The sequence below is a fragment of the Abramis brama genome (genome assembly GCF_963993115.1).
Source record: "Abramis brama genome assembly, chromosome: 4".
Lineage (NCBI taxonomy): Eukaryota > Metazoa > Chordata > Actinopteri > Cypriniformes > Leuciscidae > Abramis > Abramis brama.
The window spans coordinates 23,883,908-23,891,151 of NC_139966.1; the positions used below are offsets into that span (position 1 = coordinate 23,883,908).

At 39.6% G+C, this 7,244-nt stretch overlaps 1 long non-coding RNA gene across 1 annotated transcript; it reads right to left on the minus strand.

Moving 5' to 3' along the window:
- Positions 1-3,120: 3,120 nt before the first annotated feature.
- Positions 3,121-6,307, minus strand: LOC311081193. The gene is made up of 3 exons (XR_014605829.1): positions 5,870-6,307; positions 4,632-4,789; positions 3,121-3,265 (listed from the first exon to the last, which is right to left on the minus strand). It is a non-coding gene; the product is annotated as an uncharacterized lncRNA (long non-coding RNA).
- Positions 6,308-7,244: the final 937 nt, after the last annotated feature.

Genomic DNA, 7,244 nt, shown 5'->3' on the forward strand with positions numbered 1-7,244 from the left:
TAAGAATTCTCCGTGACACCGGAGGGTCTCAGTCCTTTATACTATCAGATATTCTGGATTTTTGTGCTGACTCGGCGTGTAATACAAGCGCGATTGTGCAGGGTATTGAAATGGGTTTTGTGCCTGTTCCACTTCATCGTGTCTATGTTTCTTCTGATTTAGCATCTGGTTGTTTTGAGGTTGCAGTTCGTCCCTCTTTACCTGTGAAAGGTGTTGACTTCATCATGGGGAATGACATAGCTGGAGGTAAGGTAATGCCGGTAGTGCAAGTGGTTGATGTCCCGTGTAATGATTCGCAGGCTGATGCACTTGGTAAGAATTTGCCAAGTGTGTTTAGTGCTGTGGTGACGCGAGCACAAGCGAATCGTGACATTCAGGAAAGTGATGCTCTTGGCGATTCTGTCTTTTCAAATATTTTGAAAACTGATGTTCTTCCTGACTCTCCAGACTCGTCTAAGACGACTTCAAGGTCATCTGTTTGCTTTGATCTTACCGCTGACTTGTCTGTCTCGCGTGAGACTCTGTTTGAAGCTCAGCGAAATGATCTATCATTAGACAAATGTCGTGCGAGTGCTGAAAATGACAAAATGTCGCTGCGTAACCATCAGTTTTACTGGAACGATAATGTGCTCATGCGTAAATGGAGTAGATCGTTAAATCCTGAGCAGCGGGAAGATTGGAATGCGGTGCATCAAATTGTGGTACCTTTAAAATATCGACCGCATGTTTTGAGTTTGGCTCATGACCATCCTTGGTCTGGACACCTAGGGATAACTAAGACCTATAACCGGGTGCTCCAGCATTTTTTTTGGCCAGGGTTAAAATCTGATGTCGTGAGGTACTGTAAAACATGTCATATTTGTCAGGTCAGTGGAAAACCTAATCAGATGGTACCGCCTGCTCCTCTATGTCCTATTCCTGCAGTCGGCGAACCATTTGAGCGCGTTCTAGTTGATTGTGTGGGTCCACTCCCTCGGGCTAAGTCTGGTTGTCAATATTTGTTGACAATCATGTGCGTAGCTACACGTTTCCCAGAGGCCATTCCGTTACGGAATATAACGGCTAAAACTGTAACTAAGGCTTTAACGAAGTTCTTTACAACTTTTGGGCTACCGAAAACTGTCCAAACGGATCAGGGCTCAAATTTCGTGTCGCGCGTTTTTCGTGCATCATTAAAGGCTCTTGGGGTGTCTCACGTCGTATCAAGTGCATATCACCCTGAGTCGCAAGGAGCTTTGGAGAGGTGGCACCAAACATTAAAATCTGCGCTGCGGAAGTATTGTATAGAGACTGGGAATGAGTGGGATGATGGAGTCCCATTGGTTTTGTTTGCGGTGCGTGAGGCGCGACAGGACTCGCTTGGGTTTAGCCCGTCAGAGCTTGTGTTCGGACATAATGTCCGTGGTCCTTTGAAAATGTTAAAGGAGGAATTTCTCTGTAATGATTCGTCTGCGAAGCCCAACGTCCTTGATTTCGTATCACGTACTCGTGAACGTTTGCACAATGCGTGTACTGTGGCGAAGGAAGCACTTTCTCTGTCACAAAAGAAAATGAAGAGAAATTTCGATAGGAAAGCAGTTGTGCGTAATTTTCTTCCAGGAGAGAAAGTTCTAGTGCTGTTTCCCATTCCTGGATCCTCTCTCTCTGCGCGTTTCTCCGGTCCTTACGTGATAAAAAGTAAGTTGAGTGAAACTGACTACATCTTACACACTCCAGAACGGAGGCGAAAAACCCGTTTATGTCACGTGAATATGTTGAAACCATATTTATGTCGTGTTGAATTAAAAGCGAACACTGAGAATTTGGTCTGTGAACCGGTGACTGAGTTAACCACTGAGCATGTTTCACTGCTAACTTATGCTTTGCCTACCGACACCGAGGATGATGGGTTGAATGTATCTATGGACGCTTCAAAAGGAGGATGTTTTGAGAACTCTGAAGTTTTATCTTCGCTTCCCTCTCAACTGTCTTATCTTTCGCCTGAACAGCGAGAAGACGTAATGAAGCTGATAGACAGTTTCCCGAGTTTGTTCAACGACGTTCCTCCCGGTACTAATATCATCCAGCATGACATCGAGGTCGGTAGTGCATCACCAATCAAGCAACATGCTTATCGTTGCCCAATAAGTAAGAGAGAAGCGATGAAAAGTGAGGTTAAGTATTTATTGCAGAATGGTTTCGCTGTCCCGAGTAATAGTCCATGGAGCTCGCCGTGCGTTCTCGTACCAAAGGCTGATGGGTCTTTACGTTTTTGTACTGACTTTAGAAAGGTAAATTCCGTCACTGTGGCTGATGCTTTTCCGTTACCGCGAATGGACGATTGCATTGACAGTCTTGGGGGTGCGAAATACATCACTAAGTTAGACCTTTTGAAAGGTTATTGGCAGGTGCCTTTAACCGAGCGCGCTTCTAAGATCTCTGCGTTCGTCACCCCTGATGCTTCCCAGTCAGCAAATTACCTTTGGCACAGATGTGGGCCAGATAAACAGCTGAGCTGTGGCCCAGATTAGTTTGTGTTTGCCGGCCCAGATATGGCCCACATCTCCTTTGCCAGAACTGAACCAAAGGACTGCCATAACTCCACCAAGCATGAGCCAAATACTACAAATTCATGTGGCCCATATGTGGGCCTGGTATGCAACTTTAGTATGGTTGAGTTCTGTTAAAATCTAACGGCCCTTATGTGGCCCACATGCAGCTGACAGTATTTTAAGTCTTAACTCACAGGTAAATTAAACACTCAACAACAAATGTACTCAAAACTATTTATTTTGACAAGCATTTAAATAATTACAGCTAAAGTGTTGTACTTAATTACAACAGTATTCAGTTGAAAACATTTCATAAAAATAAATATAATTACAGCAACAAGTTGAATTTAATAATTACAGTAGTATTCAGTTGAAAACATTTATCAAAATAAATATAATTACAGCAACAAGTTGAATTTAATAATTACAGTAGTATTCAGTTGAAAACATTCAAGAATACAAATTAATAATATAAATAGCATTCAAAGCAAATTTTTTACACCAAAGTTCAAAACACTCGATCAAAGCTTGTATTAATGTTATGTTTAATTAGTCCAATTAGAGTAATACAAATACATCACAGTTGGTAAAGAGAACTTTAAAGAGAAATTGAGAAAGTTAAAGCAAACTTGAAAGGTAAAGAGTTGAGAAGTGTGTTGATGTGCAGAGAAGTCTCCAATGAGGGTCGGCAATGTGTTGATCTTTTCCAGTAAGGGGATTCTGCCTGACTGCACCTGCAATAAAGAAGAATTTAAATAATGTTAGCAGCAATACAACCTGGAAGCTAGAGCTGCAGGATAATAAAAAAAAATCATTAATGTAAATATCCTTTAATATTTTAATTGCAATTATTAACAAATTAAACACCTCTGAATTACCACTGTATGAAAGTTTTTTTCCAGTAAATTTTCAAAAGGAATTGCAAATTGTATTTTTCAATATGTGGGCCAGAATTATACCGTAATTCCTTATGACAAATTATTTCGATTTTTAGAATACTTTTGCACCAACAACCGGTTAAAATTTACAGCACTGCATGTATTCTGCTTCTTTTTAAAAAAAAAAAGACATGCACACTCTAATGTAAAAACACACCAACACAGATAGCATTAATGTCATGTTTTAGTCCAAAGACAGAGTCTACAAAAATAAGTGTTTTTACTAACACAAAATAAACTCAAGATAATCTGCAATGATGCGAGACAATTTGGAAGCAGAAACACACAAACAATAATGGGCCAAGTACTGAATTCAAGGAGGAACATAAAGGGTTAGTTCGCCCAAAAATGAAAATTCTATCTGTAATCACCCTCAAGTTTTTCCAACTTCTGGGTTGTACGTCAGAGCGTAGACTCACTATTGGCCGACGCTGGTCATGTGTGGGATGCTGGCCAATCGTGAGCCTACGTTCTGACGTACAACACAGAAGCGCTGTGCTGTTACACTACGTTGAATAAAGTCTTTATTTTAGCTTGTTTTGCGCACAAAAAGTATTTTCGACACTTGATAAACTTAAGGTTCAGCCACTGTATTCTTGGACTATTTTAACAATGTCTTTACTAACTTTCTGGGCTGGCAAGTTTCAATAACAGAGAAGCCTATGGAGGAGTGAGACCGTTCTCAGATTTCATCATAAATATCTTAATTTGTGTTCCGAAGATGAACGAAGGTCTTACGGGGGTTGGAACAACATGGGTGAGTAATTACTGACAGAATTTTCATTTTTGGGTGAACTAACCTTTTAAATACACAGTGATAATGAACTAAATACAGATAGTTGTAGGCATGCGCTGGTATGAGACTTTGACAGAATGATAATCTTATATTGTGATTACAGCTTTAAAATGTATGATTGAAACAATATGATTCGCAATATATAAAAAATAACTTTCTTTAAAAACAAAACATAAAACTTCTAAATAAAAAAATGCAGTCACTTAAGTGAGCCACGGATGTGATCAGGTAATGACAAAAAAAGTTGTTTGGTTCGATACTGAGATAACAGAAATAAAAATACAATGTTCTGTAAAGCGGTTTTGAAAAGTTGTGAATTGTGCAAAGTGCAATACAAATAAAAGTGACTTCTAAAAAAGGTCTCACCAATGACAACTTCCTTTACGACCAGGCGTTGGACACCAATCTTCCCATTAACTTCTCTCCAATTCATAACATGCCACAGCAGTTGTAAAAGTGTCTTTCAGCACTCTCCACACGGTGTTATTCAGGTCAAAGCCACCAACCAGACCCAGATAGGTAATCTGATAGGAAAAAAAACATTGTGTAAGTGGTTGAAATATGCATTTAAATAGACCACCCTAAAATGAAAGTGCTTTTATATTAAAAAATGAACTATAAACTATTATTTACTCCATCTGAAACCATATTTTCTAGGTTTTTAATATGGAAATTATTGTCATTGCCCCACCCATACCACACATTAGGGCTGGGTGGTATGACAGTATACCATAGCATGGTATATAATCTCTATCGTGAGAAATTAGAGTAATTATAAAAATGTCCTGCCTCTTCCAAGCTTTATAATGGCAGTGAATGGCTGCTCAATTAATTGATAGTTAACAGAAATACAGCAATTCATTGTTTGTTCATGTTAGTTCACAGTGCATACTAAAGTTAACAAGTAAAAAATTTTATATTGAATGTGTTAGTAAATGTTGAAATTAACATTAACACATATTAATATATGCAGTAGAAGTGCAGTTCATTATTAGTTCATGTTAATGTTCAGGTATTGTATCGAAAGTCATAATTTTGGTATTGTGACTTGACACTAATAGCCTAACCTAACGTTAACATTACAACTTTAATTTTAAAGAGGGAAAGGTCATGAGAAAAAGTCTTGGTTGAATATCATTTCAGAGTTAAATAAAGATACATACAATAATGCACACGTATTAATGTGTTTATTCTTGGCATTTTTATATTATTATGATTAGTTGAATGATTGTGAACACAAATTAGGATTTAGGTTTTCTGACAAACAGTAACACCGACATTGGACCGCGTCGCCTTAATTCACAAATAGGCTACTACAAAATTGCAAACTATACTATTTTATTGTGTACGACAGTGAGCTGTTGATTTATAAACAAAAACATCTTAATTTAAAACGGCAAACCAGCGAACTGCTATAGCCTAAGTTAACGGTTAAGTTACATTAAACTTTATTGTAAGTTATAGCAGTAAACTGAGGAAAATATTAGCTAGTTCAACCCCTTCCTTGATGGAACGAATAACTAAACGCATAATAACATGCAATATTGACACATAATGCTGCATATTTCATTTATATGACTTTAAAATGCCAAAACATCACTTACCTGAATGTACACAGACGTGAGGAAAGCAGAGTAAATGGCGTCAGCTGGCCAGCGTCGCAGTCAAACTCGCGCCGTAGTCTCTCCACCAATAGGAGGGAAGATGCAGAGCAACCTGAGGTGTGGAACGGCGGATGTTTGCCGCACTTGATTTCAGGATTCCTGTGTTTTTCCACGTATAAGCCAAATGTTTACCACAAGTCGGTGTTTCTCACTGTGTGCCATAGCTCAACCACATATGGTCCTCATGTGTTTGTTGTTATCTGGGCCATATACCTCAAAATCAGTTGTGAACCAAGAGAGCATTTCCCGCAGATTTTTAAGTTATGGCAAAACAAATATGGCTACGATTTGGCCCATATCTGTTCAGCCATGCCACATCTAGGCCATATGTGCCAGATAATACCCACATGTGGCCCACATGTAATTGCTATCTGGGTTTTCTGCAGTACACGCGTATGGCCTTCGGTTTGCGAAACGCACCAGCAACGTTTCAACGTTTAATGTCTATCGTGTTAGGCGAGGTTCCTAACTGCAATATCTACTTGGACGATGTGGTAATTTATTCGTCTACGTGGGCTGAACACACGTTGACTCTACATGACGTGTTTCGCCGATTAGACTCTGCTTCCTTAACGTTAAACCTAAAGAAATGTGAATTTGTGAAGGCTTCTGTCACCTATTTAGGGAAGCAGGTGGGAAACGGTCAGGTACGGCCAGTGGACGGAAAAGTGGCTGCTGTCCTCAGCTACCCAGTACCTACTACGAGGAGAGAACTACGTAGATTCCTGGGAATGGTTGGGTACTACCGGTGCTTTTGTAAAAATTTCTCGAGTGTTGTTGCCTCTTTAACGAAGTTGTGTAGTCCTAAAGTTTGTTTTAACTGGACTAATGAGTGCCAGCAGGCATTTCTCTCTGCAAAATCTCTCCTTTGCAGTGCACCTGTACTGTCTGCTCCAGATGTGACTCGTCCATTCCAGCTTGAAGTAGACGCTAGTGCGGTTGGAGTGGGAGCTGTCCTGCTGCAGGAGGGTGCTGACGAAATAGGCCACCCAGTATCGTACTTTTCAGCTAAGTTTAACCGTCATCAGTTGAACTATTCAACGATTGAAAAAGAAACTTTGGCTATGTTGTTGGCATTACAACATTTTAACGTTTATGTGGGGTCTAGTTCTTCTCCTGTCGTTGTTTACACGGATCATAATCCGCTGGTTTTTCTGAGCAAAATGTACAACCATAATCAACGATTGATGCGTTGGGCTTTAATGGTTCAACCATATAATTTAGAGATTCATCATAAAAGAGGATCTGACAACGTGGTCGCAGACGCGTTGTCTCGCGGATTAGTTTAAGCTTTCTGCGTGATTTCATGCAGAAT